This window comes from Halichoeres trimaculatus, unplaced genomic scaffold (genome assembly GCF_033239565.1).
Source record: "Halichoeres trimaculatus isolate MK-OKI-2021-1 unplaced genomic scaffold, fHalTri1.1 fHalTri1_scaffold_9, whole genome shotgun sequence".
In the NCBI taxonomy this organism is placed as follows: Eukaryota; Metazoa; Chordata; class Actinopteri; order Labriformes; family Labridae; genus Halichoeres; species Halichoeres trimaculatus.
The window spans coordinates 5,865,650-5,892,956 of record NW_027437188.1 but is presented as its reverse complement, the minus strand read 5'-3'; the positions used below and the strand labels follow the sequence as shown (position 1 = coordinate 5,892,956).

Genomic DNA, 27,307 nt, shown 5'->3' with positions numbered 1-27,307 from the left:
TCCAATCATTCCCTTAACCTGTTACCCTGAGAGGAGGGAGAAAACACTCACACACTGAGGGCACAAACACAGGCTCTCACACACTCAACAGCCAATGGCTGGTCAGGTAAGAAACAGTCGCTGTTAATCAATATATCAGTATGAGAGAAAAAAAAGAAATTAACAAATGTAGTTCAGATCTGAAGATCTTTCACCTCCAGCTGACAGGTTAGTGTCCCTGTGTGTGTTTCCAGCAAACATCACCCTGTTTGATCATTATCCAGGTAGTTTACTTCAGCAAATCAGGGTGGAGCTGTGAGTGGGAGTGGGAGACAGAGGGAGAAAGTGGTTATTTTAGTTGATTTTCTCAGTTTGAGCCTCACTGAAGAATAACTGACAGGATGATTTGAGAGCTGAGTGTAATTCACATCCTCTCTGACAGGAGAGTGGAGAGACACAAACAATCAAACCTGCAGCTTCAGAAGAGCTGTTTACATAAACTGTACTCAGAGGAAAGGCTGCTTTAGTTCATTCTCCTTTTTACTTTTTACTACACAGACATTTGAAACTTTATTCTCGATCTGCAGAAACTTAGGAGGAAGAAGAGCTCCTGGAAGAGTTCAGCTCTGTGTTCAACATGATTTAACTCCACCAGCAGAGAACAACAAGGTCAGGAGTCCCTCTGGAGGTCACCACCCTCCACATGAGAGACTCATGAAACTATTACAGAGCTGAAGATGATGCTCACTGGAGACATCAATACTGAAGCTGAGACAGACAGAGAGGCAGGTGGACAGTCTTTTCCATCAAATCCTTCTTTACAGGAGGAGGATTGTTGTTTCCATCTCTGAGCTCTGGATGAAGTGAGGAACCAAACAGCTGGAGCTCAGCAGATCAGCCTGCAGGGAGCTGAGATGACACCAGCTGAAGATCAACAGCTTCACCTCCTAAAGTCTCAGATTATAAAGCTGCTTTGAATAAGAATCACATGATCTGTCTGAGCAAGAAGAGAAAAAAATCAACACAGCAAACAACCAGAACTCCAGAATCTTCTGAAGGAAGCTGATAATCTGGAGGAAACAAACACTGAACAAAGACAGAAGTACAAATGGTGTTATGATAAATGTAAACATGAGCAGCTATGATCGACCTTTTTAAGCTTTAATCTTTACAAACTTCTCCATTCTTGTTGGCCGTCCTGTTCCTCTCTGTGTTTATTGGTGCAGAGCTCTTTGTTTACCACAAACAGCTGTTGATCAGCTGAGAAGGAAACACTGAGCAGCTCCAAACTACAGCAACAGGAACTTTCTGCTAATGTTAGCTTCAGGATAAAAACACACTCCTGAAACTGGAAACAAACCTTTACTGTCGTCTCCCATCAGTGATTTAGTTTAGGAAGACAAACGTCTGATTCATGTTAACTTGTGTTCATGCTGCGTTCACACAGTGTGTTCATCTGGACCAACACGTCTCAGTGTGTGTGTGTGTGTGTGTGTGTGTGTGTGTGTGTGTGTGTGTGTGTGTGTGTGTGTGTGTGTGTGTGTGTGTGTGATGGTGTAATAAAGCTGTTAACTTAAAGTGAGATGCAGATAAGAAAGATTAGAAGTAATCTCCAGTTTTTGCTGCAGGGACAGGATTTAGCTTCTCTCTGATCTGGAAGCTTCTTCACTTGTTTCATAAACAGTCTGTGGAAACACATCATGGATCCATGCTGAACTTTCTGTGTTTGCATTTTTACTCTCTTTGTTTTAGCCCCAAGTTTTATTCTTTGAATCCAACACTGAGACAGAAATGATAACGTTATGATGAAAACTCAGATTATGTTTCTCTACAGCAGTATATTTCTATTTAAATGTAAATGATCTGAGGTGAAGATTTGTCACAGAAACGCCCTGAAACACTTTGGAAACTTTGGAGTCAGAGACTGTACAGGCGTCCTGTTCTAGTCCTCGTCTACAAATATAATTTGATTCATTTTTCATGATGTTTCTCCATGAAGTTATTTTCCTTCTTACTATGAATCACACAAGGCTTGTTCAAGTGGTGTTTTGTCCAGTATGACACCACACAAGATTAAAAAAAGAAAAGAAAAACAAAACAAAACAAAAAAAACCTGACTGAGGTGTGTGTTTCTCTGTGGTGTCTCTTTAAGCTCTGACACTGAGCGAACACACACATGAACTGAACTCTGGAGCTGTTGAAGCTAAATGAACAAGACATGGTTAGTGTGATTAATCTGTGAATTTACTGCTGAACACATCACACAGTCTGTGTCTTTACACATCACACTCTCTGCTCAGAGAGGTCAGACAAAGCTTTAAAGGACTGTAATCTTCACAGTTCTGTCAATGTTCCATATTATTAATCATCATGTTGAGACTCAAAGACCTTTATACTTGATTAAAGATAAAGAATCAGGAAACAGGACTTCCAGATCCAGTTCAGAGCATCAGTTCCCTCATGAAATGATGATTGATTGGAGCCTGAAGCAGCTCATTTAAACTTCAACATCTCATTTTGGGACATTTTACCTCATTTCACTTGATTTATATTTCATATGAGAGATGAGTCACACACGAGCCTTGAGATCTAACTTTGAAATTAAATTAGAAAGAAACTTGTACCACTTCAATATGTGTCCTGTGAAAAGTTCCCACTGGAGCTTTTAGTGAATGTGAGAGGACTCATTATGGACTGAAGTGATTCAGAAACACTTAGCTGAGTTTTCTGCCACAGCCAGGAGACAAACACTCATCAGAAGGCCTCTTTACCTCACTCTGACAAAGAAATGCTCAGAAAATGTGAATCTACATCTGACTAAAGCTGATTAATGGGTTTACAAAGTGAATCTGGACTAAAAGAGAAAAATGTCTTTCTTTAGTCACAAAGATAACATGGTCTCTCTCTGCAGCAGATAACTGGACTGAGCAGCCTTCATATCTCCATCAACAGCTGCTTGTGTGTCTGAAACCTGCTCAGCTGTGCTTATCACACACATACACACACTCCTCACACACTACTGTAGAGAAGAGGAGGGATACTGCCTCCTTTAATATAACCAGGGCTCCATCAGCAGTGTGAGAAACAAAGAGTCCTTATGGGAGCTTTAAAGATCCCCCTGCTTTCATTCACGCTCATGATCCAGAGAATATTAAAGGTGTGAGACAGACTGACAAAACATGAGCTGTTTCCAATCAATCCCTCTGATGAGGAAAGAGGAAACAGAGACAGACTGACTGGATGAGCTGGAAGTTCATCTCTGAGGTCAGATGTCGTCCTTCAGGTGATTCTTTTTATGCTGCTCACTCAAGGATCTGACCAGTGTCATCACTACCATCTTACTGGGATGAACAAAACCTCTGTGCTCTACCTCTCAAAAAAGACATGTGTCCAACTTGAAGAAATCTCTGACACCTTTGACTTCCAGATAAAAAGGACTACTAGATTTTTTTTTTCTTGCAGTTGTTGAGATTATAAGAAGAAAGAAAGAAATTAGTGGGATTGACCAGAGTCTATTGATACTTTTCTGATGCATGAAGCACAATAAGAGCAACTTTACTTTCTTGTTATTCACGGCTCTAATTCACAAAAGATGAAGGAAGCAAATGTTTTATTTTACTTTGACAGATGGAAGAGAAAAAAGTTTTGAAAGTTTGACAGACTTCTCCAGGGAGAATTTTTTTTATTTATTTATGCCGTCGTTTAGCTGAGGGAAATCTTTGGGGAGTTTTTTTTATTTATTTTTTATTTTTTTTAGGAAAATCTGATTTGAATTCAAGGCTGAATTTGACCTTTAGAAAAAAACCTCACAGAAATATGAGGCTGTTGTATCATTCATCGCTCAGTTGAGTTTACCACAGTACTCCTTCTGAGTTTGTCATTTTAAATTGAACAATAAAATATTATGTGGGATTAATCAACACTTACACATGTCAGTTCAAAGTCATGAGCTGAGTGAAACAGTATTTTTTAACTGATTAAAGGGCTTCAAATAAAGTTTTCACAAATCAAGTTTGGAGCCAACATCACTGGAGAAGCTACAGATATGATGTCCATCTTCTGTTAACAACCACAAGCTTTATTACCACTGAAATAAGCTTCATCTTAATCACAGTTAAACCAAAATGAGCTGGATTCATTCCCACAGGCTCTGACAGATGTGACAGGTGGTTTATGCTCAGCTGGGCTTCACAAAGATCAGACAGGATGACAAATGTCAGGAGACCCTGACTGAACCAGAAGAGTCCAGTTTGAAGTTTAACATCACGGCCCCCGTCTTTGGAACAGTCTACCTGAGGACCTGAGAGCAGCACCTACTGTTCATATTTTTAAAAGCAAACTCAAGACCTACCTCTTTAATCTGGCTTTTAGCTGAACTTTGTTTCATTTATTTATTTATTTTTATTTATTTTAATCTGCATCTTATGGAGGTTACTCCATTTTAGTTTTCAGAGTCACTATTTAATGTTTTACCACTTTTTATTTATTTATTTATTGAGTCAGTTTAGTTTTAGCTCCAGTGTTTCCTCATTTTCAATTCAAGATAGCGTTTCCCCAGTCCTCTGTGGATTTCTAAAGAGTCCTGACTCTCAGTCCTGTGTGCGTGTTTGTGTGTGTGTGTGTGTGTGTGTGTGTGTGTGTGTGTGTGTGTTGGTGCGACCGGATTATCGGGTCATTTTATCGGTTTACGTACCGACATTACCAGGACACCACCGGATTATGGGGACACCTCAAGTGTCCCGATAAGTCGAGCAGCGTAGACGCATTACAGACGATGCCAGTAAGCGCCTCGTGCTTTTTCTCGACATGTCCTGACAAGTACGGAAATCTAACTTTTTTGTGTCTCACACACAAAGTCATACACACGGAAAAATTTTGGCGCCATTTGGTTTTCATACACAAAAACCGGATATTCACACACAAATTTAGCACAGTTCATTGGTTTAGCGCTTTCGTGATGTTCTGCTCAGTGATTTGCTGCTCTCGACGTCAGTCTGGGAGGCTCCTGCACCGTGATTGGCTTCGCAGTCTGCTGCTGCAGAGACTCACAGAGAGCAAAGATGGCCGCGATTTAAATGGACTAAGGTAAGGGAAATGTTTTGTTTGTCTTCTATAAGCTTGAATTTAGTAAATTTACTGCTGATTTCATGTTTTGGACATTTACTGTGCTTATTCAGTCTGTTGTATGGAGTTGACCTGCTGTGCTAACATAGTAGCTAACGGTCTGTTCGTGCTCTCCTGCAGCCTCATGTGGAGACGTGTTCCCAAGTTAAACTTTTCAAAACTATCAGCGAGTGAAAAAGGCTTTAAACTTAGTCTTTGAGACAGGACACATAACAGAGGTAGGCTATGGATAAAAATGAGTAAGTCTCTCTAGCTTCATTCGGTACTACCTTGCTCAAACAACAACAAAAAAACCTTCTGAACTAGCGCCCCTTTTTCGATTCATAAATCATTAAATATTCATCCCACCTACGCATAGAGGCCATGGTTAAGGTCTCAATAAGCTAAGCTTTCCGAGGATATGTGTTGTTTGTTTGTGGGCCAAGGCCTCTTGAAGATATAAGTGTTTAAAGTTGTGTCGGGTTTTGCTACTGGTCAGATCAGCTATTCGTGCGCCGCTCACTCTCCCCATTTATTCTGCACCTCACTCGGCCAAAAAACCGACTCTTAACCAGCGCCCCGTTTTTGATTCATAATTCATTAATTATTGATCCCACCAACATGTGGAGGCCATGGTTAAGGTCTCAATAAGCTAAGCTTTCCGAGGATATGTGTTGTTTGTTTGTGGACCAAGGCCTCTTGAAGATAGAAGTGTTAAAAGTTGTGTCGGGTTTTGCTCCTCATCAGATCAGCTGTTAGTGCGCCGCTCTCTCTCCTCATGCATTCTGCACCTCGCTCGACCTGAAAAATCCCCTCTGTACTAGCACACAGTTTTGGGTTCATATTTCATTAATAATTAATCCCAGCAATGTGTGGAGGCCATGGTTAAGGTGTCAACAAATTAATCTTTCTGGATATAAACATTTTTAGTTGGTGAGCCAAAGCCTCATGAAGATAGAAGTGTTTAAAGTATGTTGGTTTGCTTCACATCAGCTGAGATGGAGCAGGTGAGACATGTTCATCATTGATGATGATGATTTGGAAATAGAAATGTGTTAATGATGGGATTTAGACTAAGACTAAGGGAAATAATGGTTTTTATTTTATTTCTTGATCTTTGCCTCTGTAATCCCTGTGTTTTCTTCTCTTAACTTTTAGTTTTCAGTGTTGTGATTGTTTCTTAGTGTTTCTGGTTCCCTCTGTGTCTGCACACTTCTCAGTGTCAAGTTTTTATTGTTCCCTGTTTTATTTTGTAGTCTTTGCCCCTGTGTGCCTCTAGTTTTTGCTTCCTGAGTTTGTCCTTGTGATGACCCTGATCATCCTCACCTGTGTGTTCTTTCACAGGTGTGTCTGATTGTCCCTGTGACTTCAGTCTCTGTGTTTCTCTCCCTCTTGTTGTCTGTGCATTGTAAAACGTTTGCCTCCTGTGTCACCAACCTCCCAGTGATTTTTCATTTTCAGTTGGATTTTGTTTAAGTTTTATTTTTGCCCATTTTGGTAAATGAAATACTTTTTGTTTAATCTGCAACGTGGTCCTTTTTCCTTTTGAGTTTTCTTTTGTGCGACAGAGGTAGCTGACCCTTAAGTAACTTAACTAAATAAGTTTGTTTGAGGCAAAGCTTAACTAAGAAAAGTGTCTCCATGAAACATCGGGTCCCCTAAAGGTCACATCAGATCAGTCTGCTGAGATGAGGGAGGGGGCTGAATGAAAAAACATGTAGTTTTGTGGTGGTCAAAAACTCAGGGAATAACTGACGTGTAAATGTCAATGAGGGAAGACAGGTTTTGTTTGCCTTTAAATGTTATTAGCTTTAAATACCAATAAAGTTGTAGAGAAAGGTTTATACAAGTTTTGGCCTTTGCATATGTCTCTGTTATGCATATAAAGTAAAAATCACAGGATAGAGAGCTGCTTTTCTTGGGATGAAAGGTGTCAGGTTAGTCCACCATATTTAGTCCTGACAATGCAATTTTAGAACACTGCCTACCCTCCTGGTTTTGTGAGACTGATCTAACTTTGCTTCCATAATATTCAGTAGCTTTTATGAGTAGGGTGCGTATTACCGTTGGTGCTTATATCTACCAAACTACCACTACATATTTATATGTTTTAAATATTACTGAAGGATTTATACATTCTAAACATTTACAAGCCATCATCCATTTACTAAAGTATGTCTGAAATTGAATGCTATTGTCTTGGCATAACAGCAAAGATGACTGAGAGGAGGAGCAGCAGCAGAGGATACTCCTGAACAAGATGCACTGGAACATATCATTGAGGGAAGAGATTAAGCTCTCCAAGAAGGAACATTTGTCGACAACTTTAAAGGTAAGTTTTTCACTCATTATATTGAAGTTTGTCTTTCTTTGTGTCATAGAATTGCTATTGTAGCCTGGTGTAAAAGTTAGGAATTAATAAAAGTTAGTTCTTAATAGAGTAAGATCAACTTTGGCCCTAAGATATGACATCAGTCAAAATGCGACTCTTTTCACCAAAATGTATTCTGATTCATCAGAGCAAAATATTAGATTCCATCAAAACTGATAAATTCTGTGATGATTTCATGAAGAATCCACAGGCTCTGAGGCTCAGTGGAATTTGAGGTCACTCTTAAAATTCTTAAATACATATGAGAGGGTTTGTTTCAAAGTTCCAAAGTTTCCTTCTTTCCTCCACTTGCGTCTTGTGTCTTAGGACAGGGTCACACTGGCCCTCCAAAACGTGCTGTGCTTAAGCACGATTGCCCCCCTGCAGCGCCGATCCCCAGCTGGAGAGTACGGCCGGCGGTCACACTACCCCATTATGAACCAGACTTTAGCGGGTATCAGACACGCGCACTGCCCGCCTTCGTCATCGTGAAGCATTTGTTTACATGAAGCGCGATCTCATCAGAGTCAGCACAATGAGACAGAGAGAGCACTGCTACAACTTTAGAGACTTTTGGACTAATATTAAGACGTATAATCACCGCGTTCGCGGTGATTATACGTAATGGATCGCACGTGCTGTCCGCGTGCTTGTGCTCGTGCATGAAGTAAACCGTGCCGAAGCCCACCTCTTCGAAGCATGCCGAAGCACGGAAGGGAATCGTGCTTGAGCACGGCACAGTTGCAGTCACACTTGCTATTCCAAACGTGCTTTACGGCTGAAGCGTGCTTAGGCACGGCACGATTGGCCAGTGTGACCACGTCCTTAGTCCCTCCCACCAGAGATGCACGAGAGAGACGCAAGGAAATGAAGAGAGGGGAGAGGAATCAAGGCGATTTGTTTTAAGAGCATTGAGACATCCTTTCCTCTGGATGTGTTTCACTGATGACAGCAGCAGCTGATCACCTCTAGATCATCTGTCAGTCAGCTCTAACAGCTGTTTGTGTGTCTGCACATGTGCACTGTAATAACTAATAAGACAAACAGTAACAGAGCTTTGTTTGTTCCTGTGATCTGTTTAACACGTTCCCATGGAGAAAATCTGCTCTCTGTTTATTCTGTGTGCTGTTTAGAACCACACGGATCACTTTACCTGTAAAATGCATCATTTTTAGAGTAATTATTCAGTCTTTATCTAGATCATCATTGTTAACTCTGACCCTTATTAATATAAGCTAGTTTATTGTGTCAGTGTTTGGTATTAAACTCCCGTTACATTGATTTCATGATGGTTGTGTTCAGTGTTTTGTGCTTTAAACTCACAACAAACACTTTTTTTAATCCCAGCTCTATGACCTGTTACCGATCAATCCTCAGTGCCTGTTTTCAGCTCGTCTTTTCTCTCATTAAACTCTGTTGTGTTTGTGAAGTTTCATGTAGAGAAGTCTGAGCCGCTGCAGCGTCCGATCAGAGAGTGATATTCCAAATGGGGGCATGTCTGTCAGTGAAGAGACTTCAGAAAAGCCAGCTCTCCTGTTTCCTCGATCATAGCTCCTCCGGTCAGTCTTCTTCTGCCTCCCTCCTCTCTCCTCCGAGCACAATTATCACTTTGGGACAGCATTAATATGGCGATTGGGAAGTACTCTTTGTGGCACAGAGGAGAGAGGAGACTGTAGTTTATTGCTTTGAGACACACTCACAGTGAAATTTTTTGGCTATGCTGCAAAGGTGGCTGGTTTTATTTGGCCTACTTTTTCATTGTTTTCTCTGCTGCAGCCACTGCCTCCTGTCAGTGTCAGTGAATAATTACTCTAAAAATGATGCATTTTACAGGTAAAGTGATCCGTGTGGTTCTAAACAGCACACAGAATAAACAGAGAGCAGATTTTCTCCATGGGAACGTGTTAAACAGATCACAGGAACAAACAAAGCTCTGTTACTGTTTGTCTTATTAGTTATTACAGTGCACATGTGCAGACACACAAACAGCTGTTAGAGCTGACTGACAGATGATCTAGAGGTGATCAGCTGCTGCTGTCATCAGTGAAATACATCCAGAGGAAAGGATGTCTCAATGCTCTTAAAACAAATCGCCACGATTCCTCTCCCCTCTCTTCATTTCCTTGCGTCTCTCTCATGCATCTCTGGTGGGAGGGACTAAGACACAAGTAAACCACGCAAGTGGAGGAAAGAAGGAAACTTTGGAGTTTTGAAACAAACCCTCTCATATGTATTTAAGAATTTTAAGAGTGACCTCAAATTCTACTGAGCCTCAGAGCCTGTGGATTCTTCATGAAATCATCAGTATAAAAAGAATTGCATATCGCCTAATGAGATTGGGCGGCTGTGGCTCAGTTGGTATTAAGGCATGTTGTAACTGTAAGACTGCAAGTTCAATTTTAGCTTCAACAGTCAAGAGTCTGTCCTGGTTAGGCAAGATACCTTACCCCAAACTGCTCTTGGCAGCTGTTCTGCCAGGTATCAATGTGAGTGAATGGAATAATCTTTGTGATGTGTAGAAATTTGTCAGCCTGTAAATTATTTTCTACCTCACTGAATCCTACTTTTTTTCCTCAATCTCAACTAAGTGATAGCATTTTGAGAGACAGTGCATTTTCCCTTTGCTATTTCAGGCACCTTGTGAAGAGCAAAGTGACCTGAAGGTCAATGAAAGTGAGCCAGCACCAAAATAGGCAAGTACTAACTGGGCTTAATATGTCAAAAATGTTATTGGCCCTTTGGGTATGTATTCTAGGCTCACTACTCCTGTCTTTCTTCTTCCCTGCTGAAATATTAGCTAACATTTCTGCTATCAACATGGCCAGTGTCATTAAATATTGTTTGTTGAATCAACGAGAATTGTTTTTGCTTCAAAAAATTTCAAATTTGGTTTTGTCATTGGCTCACACAGGAAGCCTTGGTGGGAGTGATGCTGAGATGACAGGGGTCAGTCCTGATCCTGGGCCATTGAAGGTGGTCTATACATGGTAAGTTGCCTGTATTTTTTGAATGTCATGCTTTTACATCCAATCATAATTCAGTTCTGTTTGGTCATGACAGTATTCAGGAGTCTTCACAGTGTTGAATGTTTTTAACTACCTGATACAGCTCAGGACTGTCAGAAAGCAGTGGCCTGTGAGGACAAGAACAAACTTATAGACTGTTTCCATATTTGCATACTATACCAACTGTGCATACTGATTTGGCCCAAATGCAGTAGGTAGTATGTAGGGATGGGTACCGAATTAGGTACTTTTATAGGTACCGACCAGATTTCTGTCAAAAGTACAGGGTACCGATTCATGTAAAATCAAAAGGTGCCATGTTTGGGTACCTAAATGCATCCTTGTGACTGTGAATGAGTAGAATAATAATAATAATAATAATAATAATAAACTTTATTTATATAGAACAAGTGTTTCTTAGTGCTTAGTGTTACTTAGTGCTTTACATAATAAAAATGGGCATTAAAAGAATTAAGAGAGGAAATGACAGAGAGAATAAAGAGAGAAATGTGAGGCGCAACAGAGAAGACAATAAAAAAGAATAAATAATACATTAAATAAGGAAATAGCATCTTTAAAATAAAAGCAATAAAAGGGTAAAACAATTAAGACAACAAGGGTTAAAGGATATAAGAAGCTGCCCGTAACACTGTCGTATTGAAGCAGCAGTTCAACAATTAAAACGCGCTCAGCTAAAATCTCCAGTAAAAGCACATCTGTAAAAATAAGTTTTTAAAAGAGACTTAAACGAGGACAAAGAGTCTGCCATTCTGATCTCCTCGGGCAGGCTATTCCATAGGATGGGCGCTTTGACAGAGATGGCCCGGTCACCTCTAGTCCTCAGCCTCGACCTCGGCACGGCGAGCAGGGTCTTGGCTGAGGATCTCAAGGTACGACCGAACACATATGGCCTGAGGAGACCAGAAATATAGTTAGGAGCTAGACCGGAGCGTGCTTTAAAAGTCAGCAATAAAATCTTGAAATCAATTCTAAAATGAATGGGGAGCCAATGGAGAGAAGCTAAAACAGGAGTTATGTGCTCTCTCTTTTTTGTTCCTGTGAGGAGTCGTGCTGCTGCATTTTGGACAAGCTGCAACCTCTGCACTCTGTGCTGGTTTAAGCATGTGTACAGAGAGTTGCAGTAGTCCAAACGAGAGGAAATAAAAGCATGAATGACAACCTCAAGATTTTTTCTAGATAAAAATGGCCTTAGTTTTGAAAGCTGCATAAAACAAGACTGTACAACTAGGTTGACATGCTGGTTCAGACTGAGGTTCTCATCAAAGATGACACCCAGGTTTTTACAGCTGGTAGTAACATTATTGGAAAGTGACCCTAGATGTTTCTTAATTCCTCTAGAATCAGGGCCAACAATCAGAACCCCCGTCTTATTGAGATTTCATTGAAGGAAATTCTGTGACATCCAGCATGTTATGTCAGAAGAGTTGGCAATTTTCCATGCTGGACGTGAACAGAGCATTGCAAGGATATATAGTGAAGAAGAAATATTTTAAATAAAAAAAAGTTTTATTAAACAAATTGATATTTCTTACCACACAAACACAGAAAGTACATAAAATTGGTACTTTGAGTACCAGTACCGATTGCCAGGTACCATATTGTTTCAAATGTGAAAGAATTGAAAAGAATAGGACTTTATTTGTCATTGCAGTGCAAAGCAGAGTCCTGCACGGGTCCAATTTTCAAGATCCGCCCCACCCCGACGTACAAACCTGCACCCGAACCGCAAACCTGCTCATTAGCCTGATTAGTACCGCAACCTGATCCGACCCGTTGAAACCCGACCCACAGCCCGACCCGCAGCCCGACCTGCAACTGTATTTGAGGTAATCATTTTGGGTCATATTGTCTGAAAATTGAACGGCATATCGCCATAGTTCAGATGCCAGTGAGTAAACAACGCACCTGAATGAAGCAACTCTTCCAATAAAAGCCTGACTTCAGCTCCATCATCAACCCTCTGTGATCTTCTCACATACAACTGTAAAATCACTCGGTTTTTACGCTCAATGCTTTTAAACTTTTAATCTCTTAAAAGGACCTTTACATGTGCAATAGTAGACTTACTTTTTGTCCAGACTTAAGCAACACTCAGCAGGTACGAGCAGTGATCATGTCACAACTAGGGGTGTAATGATCCATCGATATACATCGATACATCGATTGGTTAAGCAATGATCCAATCACATCGATGGAAAGTCTAAACATCCATCATCATTGTGGTCGTTAATGTACGCCTTTATTTTGAAATCCCGACTGGACACGCGTGTCCGTCTCCGTCCAACGGCGAGTCGTTCTGAAGTTTCCTCTCAGGCCTCACGCACTCAGCGTATGAGACACACATTTGAACCTTTTCACTTTCACACGTCACGCCTGATATTTCTCCTGCTGTGAAATGGACTGTTTAGCACCCACCAAGTCACACCGCTGTAGGCGAACGTGTAGCAAGACGCTGTTAGCATCACAGAGCTAAAAGAGAGCCAGACATATCCGCCAATCATAAAATAGCTTTCCTGTATCCGGGTAAGATACGGTCGACCTGACTGCAGAGGATGCAGGCTGCACACAAGACAGGAGTGCATCATCACACAACTGCAGTGAGTTATCTTATAATTTGATTTTGTAGCGCACTGAATTATGAAATTTCATACAGTTAAAAACTCAAACGGCGAGAGCTTAGTGTCATTCCTCCTCCACATCGACTATTACACAGTGAAACAAAGTCTGATCACACTGACATACAAACTGTGGTTATCAGGCATCACAGTAAAAAAAAAAACTATCAATGTTAAGTTCGTTAAGTTGATAGTTCTAATGTTGAATAATAGAAATGTTTGGGTTTAATTAAAAACAAAGCTTCACATTTTTGGTTTGATAGAAAATGGTCAAATGTTGGAGGTCAATAATAAAGTTTATGTGATCAGTAATTTTTAATTATAGTGTTGCATCATTACTTGATATAATAATCAAACATTACAGTATAACAGTAAGACCCATAAGGTAATTGTGGGGGCCAAAAAGCACCTTACCTGAATTTAACCAGTTTTAATTTTAAAACATAATTAGATCATACAGATGGCTATAATCCTCGACAAACTTTCATACCTAAAGGTCAGCACATCGTTCCACATTTCAGAAATAAAACTATCAAAATTGTTTTGTATTTCTTTCTTGCCTCAGGTGAAATGTTGCTGATTATGTTCAGTGAGGACATAATATCGTCTTAAATCGATCGAAGGCCCCTGAATAGTATCATATCATATCGTGACAGACTTTGTGATATCGGCAAATATCATATCGTTGTCCTAAGAATCGATATTGTATCGTATCGTCATGAAACTGGTGATTTACACCCCTAGTCACAACCATGGATGTATTACAAGAACTGGATAGTGTGGCTATATGGTCACAGCCTTACAACCAGCTTACAACTTACGTTTTTATTTTATTGTATTTATTATTATTTTATATTCATTTTGATGTGTCAAACTAAAACCCGCGACTCGACCTGCATGTTATATTTTCCACCCAGATCCAAACCCGGGAAAAAAAAAACGACTAATCGCAGGACTCTGGTGCAAAGTACAACGAAACTGTAAAGGTACCTTTCCCTAGTAGTATGGAGTATACAGACAACTAAGATTTACAGGACGCCAAAAATACCCAGATGATATTCGGAGTTACCAAAAAATCCACAGTATGCACCAGACCAGTCTACTCCTGTACGGTTTGTCACAATGCAAAGCGCTGACTGGACACAGCGTTGTTGACATTTCCATCAAGGAATCTGCAAGCAGTCTACTATAACAACTCAAATCACTCTGCTGATAAAGTTTACGTAATTACACTGATTGGTATTTAAGCAAAACACAAAATGGTTTTAAATTAAAAGGACATTCTTCTTAAGTATTTAAGGTTGAAGACTTTAATTTAAATTCTAAGATACTAAAAAACTAAATCTTATAAACAATAATTTCAACACTTTAAAATCAGTGAAAACTCTAAGACTCCAAACATTTTTTTTTAATTTGGAAGAAATTTGTGATAAACATTTGTCACTGGAGTTTTAAAATTTTTTTTAAAAAAACAACCAGCATCTGGCAGACGTACTACTCATGTCTGCGATATGCAGCTCTGTGTCAGCGTTTATCTGACTAACCTGCATTATAAGGACACCTCTTTTAGGCTCCCCTCCCCCACATATCTTCACAAAGTAAGTTTTATGTAGTTCCAGCAGCAAGCTGAGTTGTGTATCAGTTGTTCACCTGACTAACCTGCATTATAAGGACACCTCTTATAGGCTCCCCTCCCCCACACACCTTCACAAAGTAAGTTTTATGTAGATTTGGCAGCAAGCCTAGTTGTGTGTCTCAGTTGTTCACCTGACTAACCTGCATTATAAGGACACCTCGTTTTTAGGCTCCCCTCCCCCACATATTTTGACAAAGCAAGTTTAATGTGGATCCAGGTTGCAAGCTGAGTTGTGTGTCAGGTGTTTATCTGACTAACCTGCATTATAAGGACACCTCGTTTTTAGGCTCCCCTCCCCCACATATTTTGACATAGTAAGTTTCATGTAGTTTCAGCAGCAAGCTGAGTTGTGTATCAGTTGTTCACCTGACTAACCTGCATTATAAGGACACGTCGTTTTTAGGCTCCCCTCCCCCACATATTTTGACAAAGTAAGTTTTATGTAGTTTCAGCAGCAAGCTGAGTTGTGTATCAGTTGTTCACCTGACTAACCTGCATTATAAGGACACCTCTTTTTAGGCCCCCTTTCCCCGACACACCTTCACAAAGTAAGTTTTATGTAGATTTGGCTGCAAGCCTAGTTGTGTGTCTCAGTTGTTCACCTGACTAAAGTGCATAAAAAGGACACCTCTTCTTAGGCCTCCTTCCACATACCCAAACATCTTCACATATACCTTTTTTCTACTTTACTGGTGCTGGTGCTAGTTCTAGGCCAGTGTCTTACTCAGCACTAACTCTTTGTGATCTTAGAGACAAAGAACTGTCCACAGGTGCTCAAAAATTGGTGCTTAAGAAACACCAACTTTAACCTGGGCCAGAGCCAATCACTGTGGAACAATGACCAAAGATCAGTGTAAAAAAAAACAGTCATTGTAAAAAAAAGTCTGAAGGAAGGCTGCCGGTTGAGTTGTTTTGTTTCCTTATCCATTATTTGAGATGAAGGCAAAGTTAAAGCACTGATTTGTCTCCGCTTTTACAGATCAGGTCTATATCTTATTATTTTATTTAACAAACTAAAAGGCCAAATGCTATTTATCATTCTTGAAAAGGCATGCTGCTCAATGAGTTGTCTGTTGGATCTTGGTGTTTACTTGTGTAAAGCTTGAACTGGAGGAGAAATTGAATTAAATGCATTGTCTCTTATAGATCAGGTCTATACCTCATCATTTTATTTAACAGACTTAACAGTCTGATGTTATTTATCTAATTTACATGATGGGGTTCACTTTTGCCATGTGTATGTGTGTTTACATTATTCCCCTGCTCTGAATTGCACAGGGCAGAGATACGCTCCATTAACTGACATTAACACATGCGTGTAGCACACTGTCAGAAACAAGTATTGTAAAACAAATCTCTGCCTAGTTGCAAGCTCCGAGCTCCAACTCTATTGCCGTCTCTTGCCCTATACACCGGCAGCCAACACCAACTACCTCGCCCCAGAGCAGTTAAGTAGGCAGTGACTAACTGAAGTTTATAAATGACATCATGGCATGGCCCTGACTTGGCTCTTTGCCCTTTGGAAAACCAAACCTATTCTTAGGAGAATGTGATTTGAATCAACTAAGCAGAACCACTAGCACCAGCAACGTGCACTGGTGAAAAAAGGGTAAAAGTAAGTTTCATGTTGATTAGGTAGCAAGCTGTGTTGTGTGTCAGGTGTTTATCTGACTAACCTGCATTATAAGGACACCTCTCATAGGCTCCCCTCCCCCACACGTCTTCACAAAGTAAGTTTTATATAGATCCAGCATCAGGCTGAGATGTGTATCAGTTGTTCACCTGACTAACCTGCATTATTAGGACACCTCTTTGAGGCTCCCCTCCCCCACACGTCTTCACAAAGTAAGTTTTATGTAGATTTGGCAGCAAGCCTAGTTGTGTGTCTCAGTTGTTCACCTGACTAACCTGCATTATAAGGACACCTCGTTTTTAGGCTCCCCTCCCCCACATATTTTGACAAAGCAAGTTTAATGTGGATCCAGGTTGCAAGCTGAGTTGTGTGTCAGGTGTTTATCTGACTAACCTGCATTATAAGGACACCTCGTTTTTAGGCTCCCCTCCCCCACATATTTTGACAAAGTAAGTTTTATGTAGTTTCAGCAGCAAGCTGAGTTGTGTATCAGTTGTTCACCTGACTAACCTGCATTATAAGGACACCTCGTTTTTAGGCTCCCCTCCCCCACATATTTTGACAAAGTAAGTTTTATGTAGTTTCAGCAGCAAGCTGAGTTGTGTATCAGTTGTTCACCTGACTAACCTGCATTATAAGGACACCTCTTTTTAGGCCCCCTGTCCCCGACACACCTTCACAAAGTAAGTTTTATGTAGATTTGGCTGCAAGCCTAGTTGTGTGTCTCAGTTGTTCACCTGACTAAAGTGCATAAAAAGGACACCTCTTCTTAGGCCTCCTTCCACACACCCAAACATCTTCACATATACCTTTTTTTCTACTTTACTGGTGCTGGTGCTAGTTCTAGGCCAGTGTCTTACTCAGCACTAACTCTTTGTGATCTTAGAGACAAAGAACTGTCCACAGGTGCTCAAAAATTGGTGCTTAAGAAACACCAACTTTAACCTGGGCCAGAGCCAATCACTGTGGAACAATGACCAAAGATCAGTGTAAAAAAAAACAGTCATTGTAAAAAAAAGTCTGAAGGAAGGCTGCCGGTTGAGTTGTTTTGTTTCCTTATCCATTATTTGAGATGAAGGCAAAGTTAAAGCACTGATTTGTCTCCGCTTTTACAGATCAGGTCTATATCTTATTATTTTATTTAACAAACTAAAAGGCCAAATGCTATTTATCATTCTTGAAAAGGCATGCTGCTCAATGAGTTGTCTGTTGGATCTTGGTGTTTACTTGTGTAAAGCTTGAACTGGAGGAGAAATTGAATTAAATGCATTGTCTCTTATAGATCAGGTCTATACCTCATCATTTTATTTAACAGACTTAACAGTCTGATGTTATTTATCTAATTTACATGATGGGGTTCACTTTTGCCATGTGTATGTGTGTTTACATTATTCCCCTGCTCTGAATTGCACAGGGCAGAGATACGCTCCATTAACTGACATTAACACATGCGTGTAGCACACTGTCAGAAACAAGTATTGTAAAACAAATCTCTGCCTAGTTGCAAGCTCCGAGCTCCAACTCTATTGCCGTCTCTTGCCCTATACACCGGCAGCCAACACCAACTACCTCGCCCCAGAGCAGTTAAGTAGGCAGTGACTAACTGAAGTTTATAAATGACATCATGGCATGGCCCTGACTTGGCTCTTTGCCCTTTGGAAAACCAAACCTATTCTTAGGAGAATGTGATTTGAATCAACTAAGCAGAACCACTAGCACCAGCAACGTGCACTGGTGAAAAAAGGGTAAAAGTAAGTTTCATGTTGATTAGGTAGCAAGCTGTGTTGTGTGTCAGGTGTTTATCTGACTAACCTGCATTATAAGGACACCTCTCATAGGCTCCCCTCCCCCACACGTCTTCACAAAGTAAGTTTTATATAGATCCAGCATCAGGCTGAGATGTGTATCAGTTGTTCACCTGACTAACCTGCATTATTAGGACACCTCTTTGAGGCTCCCCTCCCCCACACGTCTTCACAAAGTAAGTTTTATGTAGATTTGGCAGCAAGCCTAGTTGTGTGTCTCAGTTGTTCACCTGACTAACCTGCATTATAAGGACACCTCGTTTTTAGGCTCCCCTCCCCCACATATTTTGACAAAGCAAGTTTAATGTGGATCCAGGTTGCAAGCTGAGTTGTGTGTCAGGTGTTTATCTGACTAACCTGCATTATAAGGACACCCCGTTTTTAGGCTCCCCTCCCCCACATATTTTGACAAAGTAAGTTTTATGTAGTTTCAGCAGCAAGCTGAGTTGTGTATCAGTTGTTCACCTGACTAACCTGCATTATAAGGACACCTCTCATAGGCTCCCCTCCCCCACACGTGTTCACAAAGTAAGTTTTATATAGATCCAGCATCAGGCTGAGATGTGTATCAGTTGTTCACCTGACTAACCTGCATTATAAGGACACCTCTCATAGGCTCCCCTCCCCCACACGTCTTCACAAAGTAAGTTTTATATAGATCCAGCATCAGGCTGAGATGTGTATCAGTTGTTCACCTAACTAACCTGCATTATTAGGACACCTCTTTTAGGCTCCCCTCCCCCACACGTCTTCACAAAGTAAGTTTTATGTAGATTTGGCAGCAAGCCTAGTTGTGTGTCTCAGTTGTTCACCTGACTAACCTGCATTATAAGGACACCTCTTCTTAGGCCTCCTTCCACATACCCAAACATCCTCACATATACCTTTTTTCTACTTTACTGGTGCTGGTGCTAGTTCTAGGCCAGTGTCTTACTCAGCACTAACTCTTTGTGATCTTAGAGACAAAGAACTGTCCACAGGTGCTCAAAAATTGGTGCTTAGGAAACACCACCTCTTATAGGCTTCCCTCCCCCACACGTCTTCACAAAGTAAGTTTTATATAGATCCAGCAGCAAGCTAAGATGTGTATCAGTTGTTCACCTGACTAACCTGCATTATAAGGACACCTCTTATAGGCTCCCCTCCCCCACACGTCTTCACAAAGTAAGTTTTATGTTGATTAGGCATCAAGCAGGTGTTTAGCATGAGGTTTCCACCCCCATGCTTCACAGTAGGAATGGTGTTTTTGGGCCGTACTTATCAATCTTCTTCCCCTTAACACCACTGGTTGAGTTTTTACCAAAAAGTTCTATTTTGGTTTTATCCGACCACATGATAGTCTCCCAATCCTCTTCTGGATCATCCATGTGCTCTCTGGCAAACTTCAGATGGGCCTGGACATTTACTGGCTTACACAGGGGGGCATGCCTGGCTCTGCAGGATTTGAGTCCCTCTGAGCATAGTGTGGAACTGATTGTAGCCTTTGTTACTTTGGTCCCAGCTCCCTGCAGGTCATTCATGAGGTCCCTCTGTGTAGTTCTGGGACTTTTTCTTATCGTTCTTATGATCATTTTGACCCTACGGGATGAGATCTTGTGTGGGGCCTCAGATGGAGGGAGATTATCGATGGTCTTATGTGTCTTCCATTATCTTCCAGTTGCTCACACAGTTGATTTATCAACACCATTGCTTGCCAATTGTAGATTCACTCTACCCAGCCTGGTGCAGGTCTACAGTGTCCTTCCCGTTGTCCTTGGACAGCTCTTTGGTCTTGGCCATAGTTGAGTTTAGAGTCTGACTGTTTGAGGCTGTGGACAGGTGTCTTTTATACAGATAACCAGTTAAAACAGGTGCCATTAATACAGGTAACAAGTGGAGGACATAAGAGCTTCTTAAAGAAGAAGTCAGGTCTGTGAGAGGCAGAAATCTTGCTTGTTTTTGTGGGAGACCAAATATTTTTTTTCCACCATAATTTGGGTCCTCGTCCACAGGAAGAGGGCACCTTGTAGCTTGTTTACAAATAAGTATCAGTGTATCTCTGATGAAAATTACAGACCTCTCTCATCTCATCGAGTCACCCCAAGTAGGAGAACTTGGAAAATTAGTAGCTGACTGAATACTTTTTTGCCCCCCTGTAGAAACAAACACTCATTGCAACTACCAAAGTAAGGCACTGATTACGTATCTTCTTGCTGAAGATGCTAATGGCCTTTATGTATTTTCAGCAGAAAATCAATAAATTACGACTGATGAGCCCACCAATGCCTCTGGTAATGTGTAATAAAGCCATAGATAGCTATTGCAGGCAATAATGCTTGTGTCCTTATGGAGGAGGAAGCAGATATAGGCTTTTCCCCGGCACTGGATTCACTCCTACCTCATAAGGACCCCCTTGAAAATGAGACGGTCCATCTCAAGGGGCTATCCTTCTAAATAAATAAATTCAAATTCAAATTCAAATTCAAATTCATAGGCCGCACTTGGTTCATCCAACTTGAATCCTTCTCTTCACAGTTTTCCCTGGTTACCTCAGGTGTGCCCCAGGGCTGTGTCCTGGGCCCCTACTCTCCATCATCTGCCTCCTTTCTCTTGGTAATATCTTCTGCAAATTCGGTATCCACTTCCACTGTTTTTGCAGATAACACCAAGCTTATCCAAAGCTAGCAGTTTATCTATCACCATAGACAGCTCCACAGTCTCCCCCTCTCCTCAAGTGAAAAGTCTGGGTGTCATCCTCGACAGCTCACTTTCTTTTCACTCTCATATAAATAGCGTAACCTGGTCTGCATATTTTCATCTACATAGCATTAATCGTCTCTGTCCCTCTCTGACTCTTCACTCTGCTGCTGTCCTGGTCCACAGCCTTGTCACCTCCCGTATTGACTATTGCAACTCACTTCTTTTTGGTGTCCCTAATAAATCCCTCCATGAGCTTCATCTGGTCCAAAATTCCACTGCCCGGATCATCACCAGAACACCCTCCTTTCACCACATCACCCCTGTCCTCCAGTAGCTTCACTGGCTCCCGGTTAAATTCAGAATCACCTTAAAATCCTTCTGAATACTTTTAAGGCCATCCACAACCTGACCCCACCATACCTGTCTGGACTTATCTGCATCGCCGCCCCTTCACGCTCCCTCAGGTCTTCCTCCTCTCTCCACCTCTCTGTGCCCTCCGCCCATCTCAGCTTTGGAACTTACTCCCACCGCACATCAAATTATAGACTCCCTTTCTCTATTTAAAATACATACAACTAAACTTAAAACCCATCTGTTTCAAACTGCGTTCTCTACTCCCACTGAGCCATTTTAACTCCATGTCACTCCTGCTTGTCTGTTGGTTTTATTTATCTTTATGTCATTGTCTTTTTAAGTATGTTTTTAATTAGATGTTCAGTGTCCTTGGGTGTTTTGAAAGGCACTTTTAAAATATAAAAATTCATTATTATTATTATTTACTTATGTTTTTCTTTAAGTCTGATAATGGGAATTTGCCATACATCATGCTGTACTCAGAATTTGTTCAATGGTGTTATTTAAAATTGCATGTACTTTTTATATGAATCCAGTGTTAAAGTGCACCCAGTGGCTGTGGGATTACCTGTTACTTTGGGGTTAGGATGGAATCAATCATAAACATAAATAATTGGCTGGTAATTAACCAATTAATTTTCATGATTTTTAAAAAGACATTTCAAAAGTCTGTTTCTTTGTTTTTTTTCTTCAGTTAAGATTTAATTCAAGAACAATTTTAACAACAACCTTTCTATGTCTAAAGAGCAAGCAGCAAGACAGCCGAAAAGCAACCGGAAGGGACACTCCAAAATCTGTCTCTCAAGTGTGTCTGCTGCTTCAAGAGGTATGTGGATGTATGACTTATCACTTAACTTCATTAAGTGTATTTGTTTTTGTTTCTAGACCAGCTAATGAAAGTGAATAATACTTTTCAAAGACATTTTCCTCCTTTTAAATTCCAACAGGAATGCAATTGAGTGACTAAAAATGAAATAGAATTCCTTTCCCCCAGGTTCATACTTTTGATTATGACAAAAATAAATAAATAAAAATAAATAAGTCAATTAAATATAAAAAATTAGCATTATTACTACAACAAAAAAAGGAAGCTTGTCTCAAAGGTAAATAGTGGCATACAATTTTGAATCTTCAATTTCTCCTTTCAAGGATAAGATAAGTAAGAAAAGGAAAGTAATTATGAGAACAAAAACAAAAAGTGTTTCATTTCAACTAACCTGACCTTAGAGACACCGTCTGAGACTTGCATATCTATGGGGAAATCCAACCTGTATGATGACCATGTATTCAGTCTAATAGTTAACAGTTTGGCCCCCTCTTAATCCGATTAATTATGCAGTTTTTATTCCATTCCATCACCAGGTGTAGTGGGGAGGTTTTTGATGAATTTTTTGTTAACTTGTAGGTTGTCGAATGTACGTCTGGAGCCGTCCACTGTTATCAGTCTTGCTAGATAGTACAGGCTGTATGGGACTCCAGAGGACCATAGCTTGACCTTTACCTGATTGAAGGATGCTCACAGCTGGCCGACCTTGGGACTCATGTCGGGGAAGATGTAAACAGGGGATCTTTGTATTGGAGACACCCTTTATTCTTGGACAGGTTTTTTTGCGTGAGTCTTCGACTGCTGTCCTTCTTCATGGTAGAATATGTTTTGTCTTGTCTTATCGCCCGGGGTCAAAAAACAATCCTATACATGTATAATGGCTGGTCTAGAAAGTTACGTGTTATTTGGTAGGACAGAGCTGCCTCTACCTGCTGCTCACTCTATTTGACCGGAAGTGAAAGTCGTTTGTATTTAGGGAAAAGAAAAAGAATGGTATTGAATGAGGATGAGGTGACGAGTTCCAAAGGTATGTTTGTAACAATTTGTTTAAATACCACTCAGTCCTCCTCTGCACTGACTCCGGACATGTTTGCCTCTTTTTTCAGTGGAAAGGTGGCCAGCATCAGCAACCAGTTCTCTGAGCCTGACCAGCTTTGTCAGATCCAACCTGCTATCTATGCCTCACTCTGCTCTTTTGCTCATCTGAGTGAGGAGGAGGTCTTCAGACTTCTCCTTAACTCCAAACCCACAACCTGTCCTCTAGATCCTTTACCTACCAGCATCCTGCAGACCATTTTACCCATAACCAAACCTGCAGCCACACACATTAATTCCTCCTTGGAATCTGGGGTCTTCCCTGCAGCTTTTAAACAAGCTCAGGTCACCCCACTGCTCAAGAAACCAAATTTCAACCCAGCCCAGGCTAAAAATTACAAGCCAGTCTCACTTCAGCCCTTCCTGTCAAAAATACTCCAGCAAACAGTCTATAACCAAGTCTCTGAACATCTGCTGAAAAACAACCTGATTGACTCCTATAAATCTGGCCTCAGCTGTGACCACTCCACTGAGACTGCACTCCAGTCAGTCACAGAATCATTGCGACTGGCTTGAGCTGCTGGCCAGTCCTCTGTCCTACTACTGCTTGACTTGTCTGCTGCTTTTGACACAGTTAACGATCAAATCCTCTTCTCCACACTCTCTGAACTTGGCATCCCAGGATCTGTGCTGTTTTGGTTCAAGTCCTACCTCACAGACAGATACTTCAGAGTGTCATGGAGAGGAGAATTGTCTAACTCACATGGCTTACCAACAGGGGTATCCCAGAGGTCAGTGCTTGGTCCCCTACTCTTTTCCTTATACACCACCTCACTTGGTGCAATGATTCACTCTCATGGCTTCTCTTACCACTGTATAGCCACTCAGCTTTTCCTGTCTAGTCCACCTGATGAAATAACTGTCTCAGCTCAAATATCAGTATGTCTCGCTGATATCTCCACATAGATGAAGGAGCACCACCCTTAGCTAAATCTGTCCAAAACTGAGCTCATTGTCCTCCCAGCATGTCCCTCGGTTCAACCACAGATCAGTGTCCTGCTTTATTCCAATCAACTTGTGTCCACAAACTCTGCCAGAAATCAGGGTGTCATGATTGATGACCAGCTGACCTTTAAGGTTCATGTCGCCTCGATTGCTCAATCTTGTCAATATGCCCTCTGTAATATTAGGAGGATCAGACTCTACCTTACACAACAGGCCACACAGCTTCTGGTACAGGCCCGTGTGATTTCACACATGGACTCTTGCAGCTCCCTTCTAGCAGGCCTCCCTGCGTGTACATTTAAACCTCTGCACGTCTGGTCTTTAACCAGCCCAAAACAGCACGTCACCCTGCTGATAATCCTTCTTCACTGGCTTCCAGTAGCAGCTTCAATAAAATTCAAAGCTCTTCTTCTGGCTTACAAAACATTGACAAGAACGGCTCCTGCCTACCTGGAGTCCCTCATCCAGGTCTACACTCCTTCTCGCCCACTACAATCTGCTTGTGAAAGACACCTGGTGCTCTCTGGCCAGACTCCCTTTCTACTCTGAGATGTGTGAAGACTCATCTGTTTAGGGAACACTTAAGCACCTCCCATTCTTTGTCCTCAGGGGTAGAATAAGTCAGACGGTCTCGGACCCAGCTCTTAGTGAATTTACAGCACTGATCATTGAATGTTGTTGAAGGTTGTATGATATTGCTGCAGTGATTAATTGTGGTTCTTTCACTTAGTTGCAGCACCAGCAGCTAAATAACTTTTAGCACTTTATCACACTAAGGCAGGGATGTCAAACTCGTGCCATGGAGGGCCAAGAGGCTGCAGGTTTTCCTTCCAACCAAACACTACACCAGCTGATTCCACTAATTACCTCACCTTCAAGCAGAAAGCAGGGACTAATCAGTGAAATCAGCTGGTGGAGTTTGTGGTTGGAAAGAAAACCTGCAGCCTCTTGGCCCTCCATGGCACGAGTTTGACATCCCTGCACTAAGGCTTTCCCTTCTGTCCAAATTCTTTCTTATGTTGTACATTGCTTTGGGCAAAAGCATCTGCTAAATGAAACTGTAGGAGTGTATCTAGTCTACCTAAATAAGAGGTGTCTCTTCACATCTACAAATACTTTCAGATTCAAGTTCAAGTTGCAGCTTTATTTCAGTAAAGTGGTTTGTTTTTAGAATGAATGTCCCCAAAAGTGGTTTGAAGTTTGTACTGGCTATTCTAACAGTAGCATTTCTTGCTTCTCCAGGACAAAAGAAAAGTTTGCAACCAAGACCGATGCCGTCAGCTCCAAAGGTTGGAATTCATCCATTCATTCCATTAATTCTCAGATGATTAAACTTAATTTAGTTAACACAGTTAAATAAGAAAATGTTTATAGAAAACTTCAAGTGTAGTTCAGTTTAGTACATATCATGTCACAGACACATTTCTGCCCTAACAGTCCTTGGTAGCCAAATAAATATGATGTTTGTTTTTTCATGTGGCTTTTTCAAGAATTGCTATGGTTACTATTGAAAGCACATTACTTTGATAAGCAGAAAACTTTTTTTGCGCATCTGAGGGAAAGCAATGTTGCAGTCAGTAATGCAGTCATGTGGTACACCAAGACCAGAAATGCACAGCTGTTAAGGTTATTCCAAGTGTCATCACAATAATCTATTTTCACTTTGATTTTAATTAAACAATCACAGTGCTTGACTTTTGTAGATAACATAATGAATCTATATTTTAGTAGCTGAAATGTTATTTTAAAAAAATACATTGAACGACTATTTTCTTCAATCTTAACATATTGCATGTTCTTCTGATTGACAGAGATGAAATCCAGAAAAATGTGTGAAAAGACCATGAAGCAAGAACAAAATCAGTGCTGTGATGAAACACTTCATGACACACATTGAAAAGAGAAAGCTAGCAAGATGGAGCGCCAACAATGTAAGATTACTGAACACCCAGTTTTAGAAAACAGAAGTCTTTAATATTTGGGATTTTGTAAATAACCGGGGCCTTCAGTTAAGAGCACAAGGTTTTAAGTTTGTATGTTTTAACAGTTGTACTTTACTACATTGTTGTACAGTTGTACGATTCTTACTGTGGACATTCCCTGCTGTTGTATACAGTTTAATACTCAGTAAAACCAGCAGTTGTCACGTCTCATTTAAGGTGTATTTATTGTCATTCCAGGACAAAGATTAAAAAAGGGAAGGAAATTAGTACTGAGGGTCACATAAAAGCAGCAGAAAAAGTAATAGCAATAAAAAAAGAATTATGTAAATCTTAAATTGCCGACATAAAAATATGAAATTTAAAATAAATAAACCTTGTTGGATGTGTGTGATGTTTTGCAGGGTTGAGCGTTCTGAAAACCTCTGTGAGTAGCTGTTAGAAGGCTGGCTGTTTTGGTCCTGATGCTGCACTGCCTTTTTCCTAAGGGGAGGGCAGTCAACTGTCTATAGGCAAGGTGAGAGGGGTTCTTTAGAATACTGGCAGCTCTTCTCCTACAAATGATATATATGGGAGGGACTAAGGACGCGGTCACACTGGCCAATCGTGCCGTGCCTAAGCACGCTTCAGCCGTAAAGCACGTTTGAATAGGCCAGTGTGACCGCAACTGTGCCGTGCTCAAGCACGATTCCCTTCTGTGTTTCAGCACGCTTCGAAGGGGTGGGCTCCGGCACGGTTTACTTCATGCACGAGCACAAGCACACGGACAGCACGTGCGATCCATTACGTATAATCACCAAGAGCGCATCTCACCACAATCATTTTAAACAAAGCGGTGGTGAGGGCTGTGTCGGGCGAAAACGACTCACCATAAGTCCAAAAGTCTCTAAAGTTGTAGCAGTGCTCTCTTTTTCTCATTGTGCTGACTCTAATGAGATCACACTTCATGTAAACAGATGCTTCACGATGACGAAGGCGGGCTGTTAGCGTCTGTGATACTCGCTAAAGTCTGGTTCATATTGGGGTAGTGTGACCGCTGGCCGTACTGGCTGGGGAACAGCGCTGCATGGGGGCAATCGTGCTTAGGCACGTTTTGGATGGCCAGTGTGACCGCGCTCATAGATGTTTGTGGCCAATGGGAGGCACCTAATGGGGATCTTATGCTGATTTTACTTTTACTTTTGGGGAGCATTTCTCTCTGCACCAGAGCACTTTCTGTGCCTTACAGTGAAGTAAAATGATGAATGATGTCCTCTGGGCATTTGTTGAAAATTCAGATGACTGAGGTACCAATGCCAGC

The 27,307-nt window shown here is 41.0% G+C and overlaps 1 long non-coding RNA gene across 3 annotated transcripts; it reads left to right on the top strand.

Moving 5' to 3' along the window:
- Positions 1–5,114: 5,114 nt before the first annotated feature.
- On the top strand, positions 5,115–26,771 carry LOC141797494 (uncharacterized). 3 transcript variants are annotated; one of them, XR_012599083.1, is made up of 9 exons: positions 5,115–7,414; positions 10,087–10,146; positions 10,365–10,440; positions 12,131–12,305; positions 20,683–20,760; positions 21,947–22,027; positions 25,310–25,356; positions 25,879–25,998; positions 26,412–26,771. It is a non-coding gene; the product is annotated as an uncharacterized LOC141797494 (long non-coding RNA). The 3 variants fall into 3 exon arrangements; XR_012599084.1 differs by lacking the exon at positions 20,683–20,760; XR_012599082.1 differs by lacking the exons at positions 12,131–12,305; positions 20,683–20,760.
- Positions 26,772–27,307: the final 536 nt, after the last annotated feature.